This window comes from Esox lucius, chromosome 2 (assembly GCF_011004845.1).
Source record: "Esox lucius isolate fEsoLuc1 chromosome 2, fEsoLuc1.pri, whole genome shotgun sequence".
In the NCBI taxonomy this organism is placed as follows: Eukaryota; Metazoa; Chordata; class Actinopteri; order Esociformes; family Esocidae; genus Esox; species Esox lucius.
The window spans coordinates 26209936-26231919 of NC_047570.1; the positions used below are offsets into that span (position 1 = coordinate 26209936).

A 21984-nucleotide genomic window follows, 5' to 3' on the forward strand; every position below is an offset into this window, starting at 1 on the left:
CACACGATATCGCCTCCTACTGCCTGTCTTCCATCTTTGAGCATTTGTTTGGCAATTTCCATTAGAACGGTTACTTGAGTATCTTTTCAGTGTATTGGATAAATTATCTCAGCTGCTGAGCTCCTGTGATCAAATGGACTACAAAGTCCCAACGGTCCCTCTTTTTTTATGACGAGTTTCCTTTCCCAACGATTACCGTTCCGCCCCCTCGCTACCTCCCCTTCTCCCAACAGTGTTCACTATTTGGCCACTTGCAGCCAGAGATTTTCTCAGCGAGGAGTTTTTTTTTTTACTCCAAGATTGCTGGCTAATGTGCATCTGAAAGGGCTGACTCCATGCAATGAAACAGTAACGTAGAAGATTTACAGTAGAAGATTCACAGGTAGGATAGCTCATTGTCTCCATGCTTAATTCATTTGTTCAGTCCGCGGCTTGGAATAGGCGTCGAAATTTGACCTCCCTGTCCATGCTTGATTATTAATTGAGGATGGTGATGGGTACGTTGCAAACAGCGAACAAGGCTATGTGCAAACCTTGCTTGACTATCGAATGAATGGGATTACATGCCAGGTTTTAGAGATTGGTAACCTTAGGCTACTGCATTGTTTTTGTCCGTGTAAGTTAACTGGTGTACTTGTGTAAGTAATTATATAATGGGCATTTAATTAACCGATCCCCTACTTTTCCGAATGGTCATAAGGCTACGTTTTATAGGCTAGTGTCCGATTAGGCTGCAAACGACTTTGCCTGTTGAGGAATTTCTCTTTCAAAGTATTACAGTAAATTAAGTAGTTAGCACTACATTTTCACCTTTTGCCTAAATGTTCACTTCTTATATTTGGTGAAGAGAAGCAGGAGTCGGAGCCCCAGCCCCTGCGTGTTTTGTGGTTGTTCTGTGTGTGAAATTAGATTATTTGAAGACGTGATAGAAACATCCTGTTTGTAAAAATGAAACATCATTTCTGAGTTGAACCAAAGTAACAAATACCCTATATTGTTATCAGAAATCCAGGGGAATGCATAGTTACATATTATGCCAATTCAAGTGTAACTGCATGGAGAAGCGAGATTTGGAGCCGCCATATTAACCTGATAGCTGTACCATCAAAGTCAGTTCTACACCTTTCTAAAACGTTGCGTTGTCTTCATTGTTTCATGATACACTAAATGTCATTCAAAATGTTTTTTGCAAAGTTAAACAAATCCTACACCTAGGCTATATGCACAAGGGCTACCTGTACTTTTGTTGTAAGTACTCATTGTGTATAAAGTTGCATTGCTTGTTTAACTTTACAATAATCGGTTTAGTTTAAACATCGGGTTGTTTAAACTGAAAAATCGAATTTTGTGAATTTTTGTTAACGTGGAATTAGCTCTAAGCAGTTTTCCACGGCCGTGGGCATTGCACGTGCGTGGCTGCTGCTCCCTATAATCTGTTGTGTCACTGTTTAACGAAGGGCTACGTTAACTAGTAAAGTAGAACCGTCTCAATACGTCTTAGCGCGTTCTTGACTGTGGAATTCCACAACTTACTGTATTTACATTGTGATGTGACGATGCGTTTTGTCTTCTTGCGGCGCATGGTATAGTGCCACACCCCTTGGTTTGCATTGATGTATCGCTGTGGCCGGGTAGCCTATTAAATGCACAATACCATCACTTTATCATTAATATTGCATAGTAGACTGAAGCCGTATAGTTCTCATATGTAAGCCTTTTAAAAATGATACAAAAGAGAACATGTTTTTGTGCTTAATTATTATTCAAATGGCGGCTTGTACAGTTTGTAATTGCTCTGGATAAATCACCACTAAAAGCCGCTCAAACTAGCTGTCATTTAGCCTGTAGGTTGACGTCACGATTCGAGGCTGACTGGACCGTTACAGATCATAGGGAAAAGGTTGACACTGTTATATGAGAAGCAGAGAGACAGGGTGTTTAAACATTTGCTGTGCAAGAGTTTTTGTGGGCAGATTTATGGACAAAAGTAAATCGTCCAGAAGCCTCCATGGCTGAGTATTTGGTGTGTTAGTAAAAAGGATGTTATTAGTAGGTAATGTCTCAGGGAGACTGATATTGCTGACACGCCTACCATATATGACTGGTTTTCTAGGTCTGTTTTGACATTGATCCTGTAGGCCGAAGTCTGCCAGGGTTCCTTCTCTTTGTGTCAATGTTAAAGTGAACTGCGTGGTCTTCCACGTGGGCATTAAAAACATGTATTGAATATACAAAAATGTATTTGAATATACACTCACCTAAAGGATTATTAGGAACACCATACTAATACTGTGTTTGACCCCCTTTCGCCTTCAGAACTGCCTTAATTCTAAGAGGCATTGATTCAACAAGGTGCTGAAAGCTTTCTTTAGAAATGTTGGCCCATATTGATAGGATAGCATCTTGCAGTTGATGGTGATTTGTGGGATGCACATCTAGGGCACGAAGCTCCCGTTCCACCACATCCCAAATATGCTCTATTGGGTTGAGATCTGGTGACTGTGGGGGCCATTTCAGTACAGTGAACTCATTGTCATGTTCAAGAAACCAATTCGAAATGATTCGAGCTTTGTGACATGGTGCATTATCCTGCTGGAAGTAGCCATCAGAGGATGGGTACATGGTGGTCATAATGGGATGGACATGGTCAGAAACAATGCTCAGGTAGGCCGTGGCATTTAAACAATGCCCAATTGGCACTAAGGGGCCTAAAGTGTGCCCAGAAAACATCCCCCACACCATTACACCACCACCACCAGCCTGCACAGTGGTAACAAGGTATGATGGATCCATGTTCTCATTCTGTTTACGCCAAATTCTGACTCTACCATCTGAATGTCTCAACAGAAATCGAGACTCATCAGACCAGGCAACATTCTTCCAGTCTTCAACTGTCCAATTTTGGTGAGCTCATGCAAATTGTAGCCTCTTTTTCCTATTTGTAGTGGAGATGAGTGGTACCCGGTGGGGTCTTCTGCTGTTGTAGCCTCAAGGTTGTGCATGTTGTGGCTTCACAAATGCTTTGCTGCATACCTCGGTTGTAACGAGTGATTATTTCAGTCAAAGTTGCTCTTCTATCAGCTTGAATCAGTCGGCCCATTCTCCTCTGACCTCTAGCATCAACAAGGCTTTTTTGCCCACAGGACTGCCGCATACTGGATGTTTTTCCCTTTTCACACCATTCTTTGTAAACCCTAGAAATGGTTGTGCGTGAAAATCCCAGTAACTGAGCAGATTGTGAAATACTCAGACCGGCCCGTCTGGCACCAACAAGCATGCCACACTCAGAATTGCTTAAATCACCTTTCTTTCCCATTCTGACATTCAGTTTGGAGTTCAGGAGATTGTCTTGACCAGGAGCACACCCCTAAATGCATTGAAGCAACTGCCATGTGATTGGTTGATTAGATAATTGCATTAATGAGAAATTGAACAGGTGTTCCTAATAATCCTTTAGGTGAGTGTACATGGGTAAAAAAATAAAATCCCTAAATTGTTCTGTAAAAGGAAGTTATTTAAATAACTTTGCTTTTCCCATATGCATTCTAAAATATGTAAGCTTTCCTTAAGTTTTGAGTGTACTACTGGTCTGTCATCAACAATAATTTCTATACCTACAAAGCTGACATTTATTTTACCTCTTTGTATTAGCAATTACTCTGACCTTTAAAAGCTGTGTTAATCAAATGCATATTGTTACTCCCATTCTCATTATAGACAATGTTGTCATTGGTGTAGCTTCTTTGAGCTGTGTTCTGTCAAAGCCATAGTGATTGACAAATATGCTTAATATTTAAATGGGCATGTTTGTCCAATTATCAGCACTGAGATCAGTAGCATGAAGAGTGGCAGTATAATGAATCACAACTGAGTCATTTTATATATCTGCTGTTTTGTCTCTGTATAGATTGTGAAGGTGCACTGTTTTCTGTTAATGCCAAGTTTGTATCATGAGTCCATATGATTGTGGGATAGGATACCTCATTTGTATGTTGGCCATTTGTATGGATATAATAAAATGTGATAATAAGCTATACGAACATTCTTTTGTCATTATTGTAGGCTATATATAGCTGTTGTATTGCCATCAAATGACGTTGGTTCCCAGACTGCTCACTTCGGATCTATGCATTGTGCTGTATTTTGCATACTAAACTTGAGTCCCAATGGAAAAAACCTTTAAACCTATGACACAAGCTTAGAACTGCCATTGGCCTGTCCGTTTATTGGTTTTAAAGACCTCCAATGCCAATAGCATCCGGTTGTGGAGGAGTTGATCATGAGTGTTAGTGCTAATTTATTGACTCGGCCTGTGTTGTGCTTGGAGTGGCCTCTGTTGCCTGTCATCACAACCCAGGAAGAGGAAGTAATGAGCCCGGCTGGGCTATCCCAAATAGCTCCCTCTAACTATATAGCGTAGTGCACTACTTCTGGTGAGTGGCCATATGGCTTGGGTCAAAAGTATTGGACTTTATAGGGAATAAGGTGCCATTTTGGAAGCCAGACAGCAACAGGATGTGCAATGTAAACTTGCTGCTCTGGAGTACCAGGGATAGAGAGTGTGTTATGCTTTCACTCTGTCAGGTGGCTCCTGTCTTGGGGAGAGGTTGGATGTGGTTGATGTGCAGGTTAGTACTGTATGTCGTTGGTTTGGTATTGATTTGACTACACAGATTGTATTTCGTCACATGAGTGATTATCATTCTTTTGAAAAACATACATATTTTTTAAATGCAATCCAGATGGGTGTTAAGTAAAATTGTGCTTAAGAGCATTAAAGGTTAAGTCTCATTTTGAAAGCTTTGCTAAATTGATGCAGCCACTATCTACAATACTGTCACAGCCAGGGCTGTCATAGTGCAGATTAAGAGTAATATATTAGAATTTCACACTTGTTTCACCCAGCCAAGCTATTTGTAACCATAACTTAAGACATCAAAAGACTGCAAAACAGCTGGATTCCTTTGGACTTGAGGACCAAGGCTTTTCTTTACCTGTCGGTGTCTAACTCTTAGTTACGCTACATCCCTGTTCCTTACTCTTTTCCAGAAATGTGCACTTTCTCTCATCCTGTGTAATAGTTTGCTACAGGTGGTGTTCTCTGTTGTAAAATCCTTCTGATGAAGTGTTCATGCTTCGGGAGAATGGCAGAGAATTAGGACAAAGTCTTAGGCTGCATTCAGACCCGGTGTCTTTATGAGCATGGGTCTCGTCAGTCGACAGATATTTTAATTACCTACTCTTAAAAGTGGTTTCCGTAATGCTACCTACAAAGTTGTTGCACTTCATCTCTCAATAGACAGTTTGAAAGCGTGCCACGTGAGCAGCGTCTCTATCTCATGTAATACTTAAATATTGCATGATACAGATGCACAAAGTAAATATTACACAAGCCATCAATTTGAAAAACAAAAAAATCTGAACATGTTAGACAGTAGTAAATATCTAGTTAGTTAACAACTTGACATGGCCACCACCAAGTCTAGCTAGCTACTGAACAGCTTTAATTTGGTGCATTAACCTTATCATACAGTATCATGCATTATACATGGCTATGTTACTTTGCACGCTAAACAAATAATATTGGCATCACATTGATTAACATTGTTACCTGGTTAGCTTGCTCATAGAGAACATTTCCTTAGCATTTTCTCAATTCAAGTTGTAGGGACTTCTTTGTCTTGCCTGCGCATGCTGACTCACGTTTAGACTTTTTTTCAATGCTTCTTGAAGCCATTCAACAGGGTATAGCCAAATACGGATTAGAAGAACTGTGCAATTTCTGCTATTGAAGGTTCAGGCTCAAACTTTTGTAAAGTGTCCAAATATTTGCTGAAGATTAATGATAAAACATTGCTGTTAAGATTTTTACTGTATCACTGTTTTGCCCCAGAAGGCAATTGGGTTTGCAGTGCCTTGCTTGGAAAGTAGAATGTGTTTAACTACATTTGGAGGTAGCAGTCGGTGTAGAAAATTCACAAGTTTATATTAGCTTAAAGGGTCTAGCTGAGAATATTTCTTCAAATACCTCTAGAGCAGCTCTCCTAGTATCAATAGACCCATAGTATTAACCCAAACAGAATATTAACCTAACCAACTTTGCAGTTGGTTCACTGCTATGCTTTCCCACCCTCAAATTCTTATGTTATAATTAGCAACATCCAAAGGCAGGGAACACAGCATTCAGATTTCACAGGCTCACAGCCATAGCTAGCTGGATTATGTTCCCGCCAACAGCAACTGATAAAATACTATACCACTGACATGCACTAGATCCTAAAGGTTGAAAGATGAGTTCATGTATTTCTATTCAAGTCAATATTTCCTATACTGTTGGTCCTCCACTTGCACTCATCCTCTATCCATTTCAGATGTAATGTGAAGGACGTCTTATTTGCATTGCAAATCAAATATGGCCGCTTGCAAAGCAAGTCTGAGCTATTTCTGCTTGGTCAGCTTTGTAAAGAGTTAGTTTAAATACTGTACACAAGCAACAGAAAGGTAACCCATGCCCAAAGCAGCCTGATCATTCTTATCAGTTCTGATATAAGAAGTCCTTGAAAAACATTTGTTTTTCATTTGTCATTTATGTTTTGTGAGCTCAATGCACTGATTTGGGAAATCCTTTGAATTAACAAAACTAACAAGGCTTTAGGGAGTTGTAGTTTCACTAGGCTGTAGTTCAGTGTTGAAATTGAGAATCAATTACAATAACCATTAGGAATGTGACAAACAGTTTATGTTTAAATAGGCATTTTGTCATCAGTGTTTCTTGTGTCCCTGGGCTAATTCACAGGCCAGTTGCAACGCTCACTACGGGCCCCTTAGGCTAATCTGCAAGTGCGATTCTCATTTCTAAAGTGTTTTCAGCAATGACTACCAAGGTAATAGCCTAGCTAGAACCTGGAGGGTTACGTCTGTCCCTGACAAAAAACATTTGTTTTCAAAATGTCTCTTGACTTTTTTTTTGATGTTTTTCCTTGTTTTAATAGACACCCTGTTAAAGTCAATCCGAATGAACCTTTCTGATGGTTTAAAGGTACATTGGATGATTAAATGTCACATGATAAGTATTTTTGACATATTATTACTATATTTGGAGAAGTCTTGATGATGAGCCCTGACACTTCACATATTCTGCAGTTACGGTCCTGAAGTTTCAGTTTTTCACACCCAAACAAGCTTGCGCGCACGCGTGCGCACACAGCGTAGCTCAAATGTAGCCTGTGATTAGATAAAGCAAGATATATGCAGTGCAGTCCATACGTTTTGGTTCTGTAGTCCAGCACTTTGGGTCAAAAAAGACTGTCAGCTTTAATATTAGAGTATTTTCTTCCATATCGGATGAATCATGTAGAAATAACAGCATGTTTTGCACACAGTCCCCTTATTCAAGTAGATCAAATGTATTTGGACAATTGGCTTCACTGTCTCTGGTTAGATGGTTGTTTGTTTTATTAATGCATGCTCAAGAGAGCGATCTGTTTTGTTTTGATTCTAACCTTTGCATTTGTATTTGGAGTCTGTTGCTGGTTTCTGACAACATGAGGACCAAAAGTGTCAATGCAAGTCGAGCTTTGTCTTCTTCATGATCAAGATAATCCTGAAAAAAATTCAGAGACATTGTTGAAAAAATGTAACATGTTTACATGTTCCAAAATTAAATGTTTGGTATATTGCTGACTATAAGAAAGGGTTCATGATATTCTTTAATATTTTTAAAATATAAAAAAAATAAAAATAAAAAAACTGTGAAGTCCACATTGCCCATAGTAACAATACCTAAGCCAAGTTGGCCTATTGTTTGCAATGGAAGGCTGAGTTGGCAGAACCTAGAGATCGGCAGAGCCAAGCAGGAGGTAGCAAGATCCTGTTGGACAATAGTGGCACGTTATAGCACGTTCCCGTTCTGAAACTCTGAACTTCACATGTTTGTACTGAGTTTCTCCTCCTTAACAACCCACTTTTTGAAAACGTTGGCCAAGGAAATATTATAGTAAATAGAGAATTGGGTGCAATTTGGGACCCCCACTCCTTGAAGGGAATATTCCCCGCTGGACAAGTATTTATCCCAGTCTACCTACCTAAGAGTTAGTCTGCCATTGACTGAGAGTCATGTCTGAGAAAATGATGCACTATAATGACGTTTGTTATATCATCCTGGAAGTTTTCAACCAATGATGGTGAAATTCCTGTTTTAATATACAGGCTTCTCATATCACCCCTGCTGAAAGTGGATCTGCCCTAAAATTTGTTTGAGGTTGCAGCTGAGCACCTCTGCTATTGCTGGACTTTGGCATTGGCAAGGCTCCACGGTTGGCATGGTCACCTACTCGGGGGGGCCGGGCTCATGCCTTTTAGTCACTGGGACAGAAATGTCTGATCTGTAATCAGGAGTCTGCTAACCATAAATGACCACTGTATTTAATTGTGATGTCTGCAACCTCATGGCTGCATAGCGGAATTGTAAGAACTAATGTTTTTGATTAATCAATATTTTTAGTTTTTTAAGCAAGCTTTCCCCAGGGGAAGAAGGCCATGCTTTGCCAGTCCCTGCCTTAACGTTTTAGGAACTAATGTGAAGCTTCACATGAATTGACCAAGCTTTTTGACAAGACTGAATATATTAACAAAGGTCTGTGTGGCGATACCTTATACTTTTTTATAATGTTTGATAGTAAGTCATCAGCCAATAAATGTCCAGATGTACTGTAGTTACATGTTATGTAGCTTTTCCCAATACATGCCTTTGCACATTTAATCCTATACTATAATCAGTAGATGGGCATATATTTGTATGGTAACAACTTCTTAATCCAGTCTATTAAGATTAATAAAAATGTTCCCTACAAACCAACTTTATTTTTAAATTTCGTCACCAGTTTTACACATTTATACCTAGAATTTGAATTTACCACTCCTTCACATTGTCTATAAGAAGGTGCAAAGTGCACTCAGTGACATTTGTTTTAGAGCATGAACTGCTTGTTTTAGGTCCATATCAATGGGGTTTAGATCTGGACTTTGACTAAGCCATTCCAAAATGTTTTTGGAATGTAACTTTGTAATATTTTATACCAGGCAGGTTCTCTCAATGACAAGGGGTCCACGTTCTGATCCCCAAATCAAGAAACTGCCCCAACTATGCTTGATCATTGAGGTTTTTAATGTATAATGCAATGTTTGGTTTTCACCAGATGTAACAGGGCTCATGTTGCCCAAAAAGTTTCACTTTTTACGAATCTGTCAATGGAACATTGTTTCAGAACTATTTGGGATCATTCGGGTGCTTTTCTGCAAATTGAGACAAGCAGTCGTGTTCTTTGTAGTGGGAATGGATTTCTGCTTTGCTATGAATCCTGTGTTTGCCTAGTGTCTTCAATGGTGGAGTCATGAACACTGACCTTTGCTGAGGCGAGAGAGGCCTACAGATCTCTGGATGTTGTTAGGGTTCTCTATGACTTCTTGGATGATTTGGGACTTGCTCTTTCAGAGTTTTTGGCAGGACTGTCACCCCTGGAAAGGTTCACTACTGCCCCAAACTTTCTACATTTGGACAATATGGCTCTGACTGTGGTACAGTGGAGCCCCGGTGCCATTGAGGTTCAGGAATTGATTGTGATTGTGGTCTCTGCTAACATTGGCAACTTTATTAAAGTCTGTAGAACCTCCCCCTAGTAGTGCCACACTAAGATTTGCTCAGAGGCTGATGATTAGCTATGTCACTACTTGACACTGTAGTCTTTGTGTTTCACCTTGTTCCTTGTTGACCTTATTTAGCTCTGGGGGCAATCCAACAATTCATTTCAGTCTAGTGGGTGCTTTGGATATATCAGAGTTGCTCAATCAGAGTTGACAGGTTTCAAACTTTGACTGGTAGAGTTACTGTGATCTGCGATACAGAATACTGATGGAACCTGACTGGTGCTATTTTTCAAATTTTCATGGAAGTCAAGTCTCACTGACCAAAGTGGAATAGTCATAGAGTCATTTTGTTTTCATGGAATGTATCCTTTAGAAGCATCTTTGGTGAATAATACTTTTTTGTATTGCCCTTAGCACCTGATTCCCTTGTTCATGTGAGGCTCTTTTTTTACACTTTAATTCTAATAGTGCTACTAGCTTTAACTAATATTTGATTACTTACTCTGCAGATGGTGGTTTGAACTTACTGATAAGACATTTTGTATATCCAAACAACATCTGACAATTACTCATGTTTCTTGTTGAAACAATTTGTGCCATTCTATTTACTAATCAGAAATTTATCAGTTCCGACACAATTGTGGTAGTAACCATGCCAAATATAGTTTTCTGGGTGGGAATTCCCCGGGAAGTGTTTCTGGCCATGGTTGTATTGGGTCATGTGGGGGAACTTTACTGGAACTGGAACCCACCCGTCTGCTCTGCCACTTCAAGCAAGGGATTCTATTCTTGTTTTTCCCATGAGGATAGATTCTCTTCCCATTACAAATGTTCATATGCTGGTCTGCTACTTGGAAAGTGAGGCAGGGATGTCTTTCAAGTGGTTCCACCCATGGTTCTTGCTTATCCAAGTTAGATTCAACAAATCACTTGCATCCCAAATATCAAACTGCTCTTTGTTTGAGATCTTGTTTGTGGAATACCAACCTGGGATTACTTAACTTTTTGCATCTGATACCTTCAACTTAATAGGTAATTTATGTGCTATACATTTCTTGTAGAGGGATGTGCATCTATTTACCTTACTACCCTGCCCCCTGATGACAGTGTGTTCCAAGCTGTATGTGGAGCAGTCAGGGGTCAGATCTATAGTTGGTTGTTTACTGTCACTGTACGGTCCCAGTGAGCCTCAAGAAACTAGACTTAGATAACCTTATTCACCTTATGGTGCAGGAATCTGCAGTTTGCAGATTGTTGTCAATGTTTGCTTGATGTCGACTGACCTGACAACATGATGTTAACAAAGCGTTGATGTATAGTATTTTATGTGACTGGATTTTTTTTTTTTTTTTTTTTAAACTGGACAAAAGCAATTGTCTTAACATACATAACTGATGTTAATAGGGTACATATTAAATGGTATATTTATCTTGAATATTTTTAGTTTATTTATCAGAATCAAATCATCAAGTCTCGATCAGTCCTCAGTTTTGGAAAGCAGGTGTCATACCCAGTGCTTAGTCTGGGGCCTCTGGATCCGGGACTTGGTGACATTTATCCAGTACCTATTGGGACATGCACATAATTTGACAGACCAGCTTTGGTGGAATAATGATAGAAATTATGTCTAAAAGACTATCAGATTTATTTTCATTTTTTAAACCAGTGGGACATTTGGCACCTTAACAGCCCAGAGCTCCATGGCTGTTATGTGGAGTGTTTTTGACCATTTAAAGAGGAGAGGTAGGAATACAAATTTTCCAGAAACTACGGTAGTGTTAATGAATATGATCCGATAATGCTGATGATATGGTGTAGTTGGCTAGGCCCATCTATGGATTGGGTGCAATGCTTGAATTATAATCAGAAATGAGTATGGTTAAGTGCCATAAGTTTGTATTGTGGGCATAGACCAGTTTTGGCAGTGATGACAGTTATGGATGTGTTGAGGCATTGTGTTCATTATATTTATATTATCTACTTACCAGCACATGCGTGAGGCTTTTTCTCAGTTGTTTTAGCACTGCGCTCCTGTTATAGCTCGTTCGATCAGGCACCTTGTTCCTACCAAAGATTTTACCGGGTCCGCATTCGTTTTGCAATCCGGGACCTCTAAATTTATAAATGAAGCACTAGTGATACCTATTCAGTTTCCTTATGCAGAAAAGTTAGTACACCTCTACATCAAAAAAATTATAAAATTTGAAATGGCGGCATTAAAACAGGTGCAAATTATAAAAAAAATCATAAATGACGAGGGGGTTTCCTGCCTTCCAAGATTAGAAACATGGTCTGGTTTGATCTTAACCATGTGGGTGTGTGGTAACCCATCATGCCAACATCTAAATTCCTCTGCAGATTGTTGATACCAATGAGTCTGAGAGGGACATTTCCAAGCCCTTCGTAGTACATTATTCCACTGTCAGATGGATAATCTAGAAATGGAAAGGTCAATGGAAGGAAGAAACCTCTACTCTCAAATGAGAATATCAAGACACGATTGACTTTAGCCAGAAAACACCTTCTTAAGGACCAAAACTACTGGAGCAATGTGTTCTGGACAGAGTCGAAGGTGGAGTTGTTTGGCTGCATTGCCAGATACTGTTTTAAGCAAAAACAAAACCACTGCCTTTGAACAGAAGAACCTCATAGCAACCATAACGCATAGAGGTGGTGGCATTATGGTTTGCTGCATCAGAGCTAACTTGCGGTCATTGAGTGAACTATGAATTGCATATTGTACCAGAAAATTCTTGAGGAGAATGTGAGGAAAAAGGTTATAGCTGAATAGAACAGGGATCGATGAAGAGGACAATGATCCAGTACACACAAGCAGGCTCATAAAGTAGTGGATGGTTAAGGAATGGCTGAGTCAAAACCTAGATCTCTATCCCATCAAAATGCTGTGTGGGGAGTTGAAGAGGACCATGCATGCAAGAATGCCCTCAGCCTAATGGGGAACGCCAGCTATTCAAGCTAGGGGTGTATATATATTTTTTGCACTATTGAAATTAATTTCTGTTTTATTTATAATGAATACATTATTGAACAGTATAATCTTTCAATCTGTCAATATTGAAGTGAAGATTACATATCCATATGTCCCGTGGGTGTTCTTTCTTTTTCCACATGATTGTATATTGACTGTATGGATAATACACCGTATAATTTTCTGCATATGGCGTCATATGGTCATTTGCATGACTAGCCCACGCACTAGAGGCTGCTGTGACGTTTTTGAGAACGTTTTAAGCTACGATGCAAAAATATCAACCTGAATATGTCAATAGAATTCATCCATTAGTAGAATAAATCTAGTTGATGCCAATAAAGTTGTCTGCTTTTCCTTCAAGGATCTTTATGGACAGAGAGAAAAAACATTATAGTGTAATCAGTTTAAAGATTTGTTTTTGTACAAACTGTCCTCTCTTTGACCAGTATTCAAGAAATGTAAGTCTTACAGCTTTAAAAAAACATGAAACTGCATAGCCACCCCAATCAAACAACACCCTCAACAACCTTTCTTCAGCATCAGACATTTATTGGGCTGCCATTTACTTGGCCAAAAAAAACCAGGGCCAAACCAGGAAGTTCCTGACATCTTTATTGGACCGGTTTTACACATTGTTTGTGTTGTAATGCCTAGTGCTGCTTTCCGTTTCAATCCCTTTGAAGCATGACCGATCTGACTGCCTGCACCATGCAGTAGCGTTAAATGCATCCACTGTGACCAGAAATAGTTATTTAAGTGCCTTTCATTGTACCACTCGACATGGGCCCTGGTCGAAAGTACTGCACCGTAGACCCATTTGAATAGTTTCATGTTCAGGTTTGCCCCAGAAAGGGGTTTGTTTACAAAGGAGTCAATATAGAATCCTCCAACTTGAGATCCAGCTGCTTCAAGTTTATAAATATATAATTACACAGTTATTGTCCACAATGTTGCGGATGTCATGTAAGTATTGATTTACCTGGCATGATAAAACTTCACAAATGGAATCGGATTACATTTTCTTGTAAGTATAACAGTTACTGTATATAGGGAATATAGTGCCATTTAGGATGAAAAAGTTTTTTCTGATGATGTTTGCTGACTGTACTCAATAGATTTATATAAGGATATCCATTCTTTGCTTATTAGTGAAACCGGAGTGAAGGGAGAGTTTAGCCAGATCTCCTTTCCAGCTTTCAAAATGGGGACAGAGACAGAAAAGGCTAAGCGAGACTTGAGAGCCTTTAAATACACTATCTTTACACTGCTGTCGTCTTCTCTCTGGCTAAAAACCTTTTGTGTAGTGCGCATAACAAGGAGGCATCTGGATTCTATTACATGTAGACAGGCTGACATTAATCAAATGGCTGAAAATAGCCTTTTTTTTTGTTGCGGCATGCTTGGGGGAAAGCTCAGCTAGTGCAACTAAATGGATACTACGGCTAACGTTAGCCTCAAATTCTGATGAACGAACCCGTCCAGAGGATGCGGAGATAGTGGCTGCTTTACTATCCAGCAGCGATTAGATGATTGAAACCTAAGAGAGGGGCCAGACCGCCCAACAACCACGAAATGCGGTTCAGTGTTTTGTCCCGATGTGGCCTTAATTGTTAATCTTGCAGCAAATGCAGGAAGTCTAACAACAGGGATGGTCTACCTTAAACTTCAAACCAAGAGAAGCGAACAGTAAAGTGCCTTTATAACCTGTTGTGTGGGATGCTCTGAGTGACATCGCTGTCTGTATGGACAGTCAAGTGAAGGCGTAGTGTATCGTGTACTCAAACATTGTGTTCATTCCCCCTCGAATTGTTCACATTATAGGTCACATTAAAAGTGGAAAAGGTTCTGACATGATTTATCTTTGTCTGATTCTTTTACATCACAAGAACCTTGCATTTTGTAGGGGTGTAGACTTTATGTCCACTGTAGTTGCAATTTGATTTGGGCAAGCAGTTTATTAATTATTATAAGTGAAGGGTGTCACTTTTTTCGATTTTGCTGTTTTGATATGCAAGGTATATTTTATCTATTCAAAGTTTTGTAATTTTTACCAGTTATAAGTGTGAAGTGCGTGACATCCTGGCCACTTAAAAAAAAAAAAAAAAAAAAAAAACTCTATAGTGGAGTTAGGACTGTTGCTCTTCATTTATTTTGGGTGGTTAATGTTAACAACCCTGTTTGAATATTAAGAAATAGTTGTTCAAATAACAAGGTGGATATACCATCCAAAGACCAGAATAGGCAGGAGATTAACAGCCCTTTGACTATTTACATTTTAAACATATTTGTTCATTGAAATTAATGTCATAAGCTTATAGCACATATGAATCTGTCTAATATTTCAATAACTCTATCAACGATGCCTGACGATTTCAGCTGCCACTGTGCTGACACCTCCCCCTCCCGCGTGTTGTCCCTTTGCTTCTGACCTGGACTAAGTTTAAATAGACTCTAGACTCAGCCCACACGCATTTATTAATTATTATAAATTTAATTTTAATATGTTCACCTGGCAAAAGCAGAAGAGGACTGGTCACCCCTCTGAGTCTGGGTCCTCTCTAGGTTTCTTCCTAAATGTTGGCATTTTTAGGGATTTCTTTTCCTAGCCATTGAAATTCAACACTACTGTTTGCTCCTTGGGGTTTAAGGCCAGGTGTTTTGTAAAAGCACTTTGTGACATCTGCAGATATAAATACATTTGATTGATCAATTGCTGGTCACACTTATGTATTTTACAGCCATACTTGCCATATCTTGATGTTCAATAATACTACCCATATTTTTGGTAGTTTACAGTACTCTTTTTCTTTTTTTTTGTTTTGCCGATGCTAGTTTAGTGTTATGTATACAGTATTGTTGCTTTATTGTAATAATTTTCAATGTAATATATATTTTTGCTTATATACTCTTAACCCGAACTACGTAGTTTGTCGGGTGCCATGTCATAGGAATTTCATTGTACAGGATGACGCTATGTGGTTCAGTGCATTTGACAAATAAACCTTGAAAACATGGTCATTTTATCCGGTAGCTGCTACTGCTTGCAAGACAAGACAACAGTGACTTTCTTTTCACCAGAAATAATGACTTAACTAAACCTCTTTGTCTCTAACTATTGACCCTTTTTGAATGCAAATGTTGGAAGCCCTGACTGGTGAAGGTATGATGCTACTGAAAGGTGTAAGTGGAGTCAAGCTTCCATTGTTCTTGCCCCTCTGTGGTGGAAAGACTGCTTAGTGCTTGCAGTACCTCTGTAACCCCCATCAGGGGAGTAGATAAAGACCACAACCTGGCAACCCAGTGATTGGGTCCTTTTATATTGGCTGTACATAAACATTGCTACACAACCTGGCAACCCAGTGAGATCAGTTCTCCAATATTATTATGTTTTAGTACTTTCCAAGCTGCCACTTAGAGACTGTTTATGGTGAAATGCTGTATTTCCTATATAAATTACATGGGCTGTAAGTCTGACATAAATTCTCAGCCGGAGAGTAGATATCTGTCCGTTCAAAAATTTTAAGAATTCACTGATGTAAACCGCAAAACTTATGTTGTCTCTGCTCCTGTTCTCATTTCCTAATGTAATGTTTTTATACTTGCACCCTGAAGAAGGTTGCAAGGCCTCAAATTAAGCTTTATTCATGCAACATCCCTTTGGGTGTGGACCCATCAAATTCTCTGTACTAATCTAATCCCAGCAGCATTATCATCCCAGTATTATCCAGTATGCATTTAATCCGTCTGTTTGAATGTCGTCGCCCCACCACCCCTGTGTGTGTGTGTGTGTGTGTGTGTGTGTGTGTGTCCCCAGTTGAAATGTGAGCTGTCGCCTACTGGTGGAATCGGCCTCAGTATGCTGCTCTAGTGGGAAACCCTAGCCGTCCTCCTGTCTTCTGTCCCTCCAGGGTTTTTCTGATTTCTTTTCTGTCTCCACTACTCTCTCTGTCAGCCCCCAGCTACGATGTCAACACCTCCAGTGCTGCTACAGTCAGAGATGGAATGACACTGGTTGCTTTGGGGTGCAGTAAATCATTTTGAATCTGCTTGAATCAAGGGCTGTGAGTTTGTTTGAGGGGTTGCCCGGTACATTACACTACATTTTCCAGGACGTATAGAAGTAAACTTGCAGCTATCGATAGATCTGAGACACCACCCTCCGAGGTAGGGTGCACCACATTTTCGATAGAGCCCCACTGAGGTATGCCAGTGTGGGGACAATTCTGTTGACTGTATCAAGGTAATGTGCAGTGTGCGCACGTATCATTTCATTTTCTCAAACATGTCGGTGTATATTGAAATTGGTGGAAATTATAATGTAAACCAAGATAAGTCTAACATATATATATATTTTTTCTCTTGTGATGTTAACAAGGGACTGGGAGGATCACACTCCATGTCTGAAATTCATGCTTTGTCACCCCTTCTGGTTCTTCTCAAAATGGGGTGGTCCTCTGGGGAGTTCAGAGGATCCCTCGGGGTCCACCTGTGGCAGGCATTTCAAATGTCACCAATGTCATTTCAAACACAACTATTAGATTTAATAAGCATTCTTGCAATGTCCAAGTTTCCATCTGCAAAGCAGATTTTATAAGGTCCTAGTCAGTTATGCCTGACTAGTCAGTGATCTGGCTGAATAGTGCACAGTGTTTGCTTGGATGTTCGCAACCGTAGCCATGTTAAGGACATACGCCTCCCATCACCATCCCAGACAGTGTGTCTGGTCTTGTATTACATCAACTGGAGTAATCTTTCTCTCTGTGCATGGACACTTGACATCCTATGATGTACCTTTTTGGGAAGCTCTGAGATTGTTCTTGCTTGTGGGTGTGATTGCTCTGTGATTGTTCTTGCTTGTGAGTGTAATTGCTCTCTGGTATTGATGATAGCTGCAACAGTAGTAGCCTACATGCTACGGCTCACATCTGTTGTTGTGGTTGGAGTAAAATTCCTAAAATTCTTAATTGGGGAATGAATATACTGCAATACCATCTAATACTGTGCTTACCGTGCTCAGACGTGTGACGATAACTAGCTAAAAATTTTAATCTAATGACCTACGCTCCATCTATACAAAAGAAGGCAGAAAGCCCTTGGTTTGGCTGCCCAAACGCCTTGCCCTGACCTACCGCTACATACATGAATTCCTCTCCACAACCGAGTTGTCTCGTTATGTAAAGGTTCATCCTGAACCTGTCCGCTCTCCCACTATGTCCGGCTACTGAAGTGGTCATTTGGTCACGGTGATGTGTGTAACTAACACTAGTACTACTACTGTATGACACTACTCATTGAGGATACTTGCTCCTACCATGGAAGACCTATTTTGTCATGCACTGTGCATTACAGATAAAATGCCCTTTGCAGCGATTTTCTCTTCTTGTCTACCTAATTTGCTTGATGAGCGAGTGGCGAGGGAGGAGGAAAGTACCGTCTTGTACCACACCCCGCGTTACTCGAAAACGCGTAAAAAGACTGCAGTCTGGTTTGTCAGATCATCATACCATCTGTTCTTTAGACCCTGTTACATTAGGGGAAATCGTCAGTCATTGTGACAATCGTTTCCATGTATTAGGGAGTAAGGTCTGCTGAAGATGTTTTGTAGCTGGGTGCGTACAGTCGGATCTCTGATCTACACATCAAAGGAGATAATGATTTGATTTATGGGTGAACTATCACTTTGAAGAAACCCTATCATGTAAGATTTTGCTAAACCAGTGTCAACATGGGAAACGGCAGACAGTACTTAGAGAGAAATTATGTTCAGGGGAAAAAAGGGATTGCTTCCATGTTTTAGGACTAGAATTCATATGAGGGACAAGTAGTTGTAGATCTAGACGTTAATGAAATGGTGCCTTCTGGATAAAATTGAGAAACAATGGATCATGTTTATTAGGAATAAAAAAAGGCTCAGTTTGTGTGTTCTAATCTAATGAATATGGCTCTAATGCCCTGTGTGTGTGTGTCCGTGTCTGTGTGTGTCCGTGTCCGTGTCCGGAAGATGGACATTTTCTTGTCCCACTATAACCACCCGGACTTACACTAACTCAGCGAGGTTGTGTGAAAGTGGGTAATGCTGTTTGGGCACCGTCGGCATGGAAATGTCTGTAAATGTAACATTTAGAAGGTATATGATGTTACATTTTATAGCCACATTGTGGCATGCGTGTGCGCTCCTTTCCAAATCATTCCATGGGTTACTTAGCTTAGTCCCCAATTGGTATGGCATTTTTTAACAGCTTTAGTTAGTTATGACACTGTCGCTGAAAAGCATTGCTGCTGTCAAGTAGCCTGTTCAAGGTGTCTGAGAGACTGGGTAAGTAGTCATGATGTTGCATATTAGACTCAAACTGTGTTGCCATGGACTCCCTAAAGAAAGCATAATTTCGTCATAGGTACTGCTGACTAATGCAAAAATGTGATAATGTCAAAAGCAATATTGTAGTATATTGACAAAATGATTATCCTGTTAAGTACCTGTATTGATCCCCCTCATAATGGAATAGTGGTGCTCTAAACCAGTAGGCCTGGATTTTTACCCTAACAATGGCTAGCCACAGTCCTTTGAGTCTGCCTGCCATTCTTGTCATGTTATTTTCTTTCAACATCCTCTCGGTTCTCTCCCCAGCCAGTCAGTCAGCCAGAGGCCTTTTAATTGGTTGCCAACGGGTCAGCCTACCTGTCTGGAAGGATCATTATGTAGGGAAGTTGACAGGATTGACAAGTAATGCGCCAGTCTTTTTATCTGTTAAATGTCTTTTTTATTCAGTACTGTACGCATTTGCTTTAAAACCTACCTAAGATAATAGGTGTGTGTTTGGTATATTATCTTTGTTTTAAGCTTTTATAAAGTTACAATGTTAAACAAAAATACAGTTATCGCCTCAAACAGTCCTGCACTCAGATTTTACACCCAAGGAGAGGATTAGAGTTCACATAGCTCTCCACGGCTGATTTGTAAGAGATTAGACGACCATTCGTGAGGAAGGGATTGGCGACACCAGCATGGCCTTATCTGTTGATCAGGAGTGGAGATGAGACATGGAAGTACAAGGGCTCCTTTAGTTCTCCATAAAGAATGATTCATACAATTGGGCTTCCTGTCATAGCTGTAAACAGGATAGGTTATGCACTTTCTGGACACATCTTTTTGAGAACTAGAGCAATACAGCTTGTTAGTAATAATTCCGTCCACTAAAGGTTGATCACAGCGCTGAAAGCTCATGAGTGGTCCCCGGAGCGGTCACACCTTTTGTTACCTGGCAACAAACGCATTTCCCCTAGACAAAACAAATTTCCATTTTTTGAAAGCCGTTACGAATTGTTTGAAAGAATCAAGTCTGCCATTCTGGAGTCAGTGTGTGGTATTCCACAGGTCTGACTGATTCTGAACTCAAGCTGTTCTGTTATGTCATTAATGCCTGGCAGCTGGATCCTCCACTACTGGGGACCCAAGAGAGAACCAAGAGGGGGAAGGGAGAAAGGGTGAGGGACAGAGAGAAGCAGGAGGGGGAAGGGAGAAAGGCCTTCTGTACCCGCTATGTTGCCACCGTGCCAGCTTTGGGGGCGCCTGGACCAGAGGGTGTCACTTAAACCTTCCCTCCCGCATGTCTGCCATGCCGACCGTGACAGCACCAGTTTAACCCAGCTGCCCCCCCCCCCCCCCCCCCCCCCGACACCTCTAACCATCAGCCCTTCAGCTAGTTTATCCCTTCTCTGAAAGGGACCGATCCATGCTGTGTCACATGGTTCAACTGGACCTCTCAGATCTGTTTTGTAGTGGATGAGTTTGTTTTATTGCTAGCTATCTTAGCAATAAGGGGAAATATACCAGAGAGACCATGGTGGCAGCTTAAGCAGGCCCTTGTGGAGCTTAAATGGTACATAACTGGAATGAGGAAAAGGTTTGGAGAATGGGAGGCAGCGTCCCTTGAGTAATTGTGGTTTTCAAGTTGCTCCTTGCACTTGTACACGCGTGGATACACACAGGTCATGGGTTTCATGTCTTCCACAGATGTAATCATCAGTGTAGCAGCCATTACCTCCCTTCTAGTTAGATTGCTGTGTTTATTCCATTCATGGCATTGAGAGCAGGGCTGAGGAGGCAGGGCTGAGGAGGCAGGGCTGAGGAGGCAGGGCTGAGGAGGCAGGGCTGAGGAGGCAGGGCTGAGGAGGCAGGGCTGAGGTAGTGACAGAGTCATTGAATTGCTGTGTGCCCCTCCACACTTGGGGGCAGAGCTAATCATTTCAAATTTTTCTTCACCTTTGAGGTTGGAGGAAGGAATGATTTGTCTGACCTCTGCTGCCTTGTTGTAGCAGGGAGACTGTGGTGCGGGCATGCGTGTGTGCATGTGCACGTGTTTTGGGACTGTAGTTTGACTGTGCGGGTCTGCTCTGGTGTTTGATTTCCAGCAATTGGCCATAGCCAGGATTTAATGGGGTCTCTAAACAGGACTCCTGCCCGGTTGACCTCGGAGAAGAGGAGAAATTGCAACAGCTGCTCCACAGATGTCCTAGAACACTCTTAAACCCTCCATGTCTCTGTCCCACATGACTTCCATGTAGTGCACAACTTTTAATGAGTGCTCTTTATTGTGGGGACTTCAATGCCATCACTTCTAAGCCACTATGACACCAGTGTAGTTTAAAATGTTCAAATGAACATGATTGGAGGCACATAATGCATGCCCCGCCTCTAATCTTGATTTACATTAACGAGTTATTGAGCAGACACTAAACTTCCAGGACTCCATGCACATGGACAGTTTTTCCTTTTCACCAGTACATTAAGGATCATACAGCTGAAACACCTCAGCAGCGTTATGGCCATGTCTCCATCTGTTGCCTAAACATCAGATTGTTACCATGGTAATAGAGTTCAATCTGATAGTAGCCCTAAAAAAGTTTCTGTAAGACAGCATGTTGAATGCTGTATAACATAACGAGTTGTCCATGCTGTTGGTCCTTTGGCCAGTAGGAAGAGAAGATTTGAAAGTCCTCAGCAATATAGTAGACATCCAAAATTTGTTTGGTATATAAATTCCTTTGTAGTTTTGTATTCCTTGTTAAAGTTTTAATCTGTCTTGATTTACATGTCAGTCAAGCTCAATATTAAAAGGGGTTAATTGAATTCCTCAGAATTTAAGGCTGTAAAATTTTTTCATCTTATATTCATCTTATAAAATATTTAATATGACGGATGTTTCTGCTTTAGTGTGCAGCTGATAAATTGTGACCAATATGGCGAAAATAATCAATATAAAATCAATAATGATCGATGTACAATTCAGATCTTCAACATTACAAGCTTTTTGTTCTTCAACCATCAAAGTAAATGCTATTTTACT

The 21984-nt window shown here is 40.4% G+C and overlaps 1 protein-coding gene across 3 annotated transcripts in view; it reads left to right on the forward strand.

Annotated features, from left to right (window-relative positions):
* Positions 1–21984, forward strand: part of tln2a (talin 2a) — a 103632-nt gene continuing 81648 nt past the window's right edge. For all 3 annotated transcript variants that reach the window (XM_010891225.5, XM_010891226.5, XM_020055376.3), the window contains exon 1: positions 1–382. The gene's annotated coding sequence lies outside the window, so the exon portion shown is untranslated. The remainder of the gene's footprint in view (positions 383–21984) is intronic.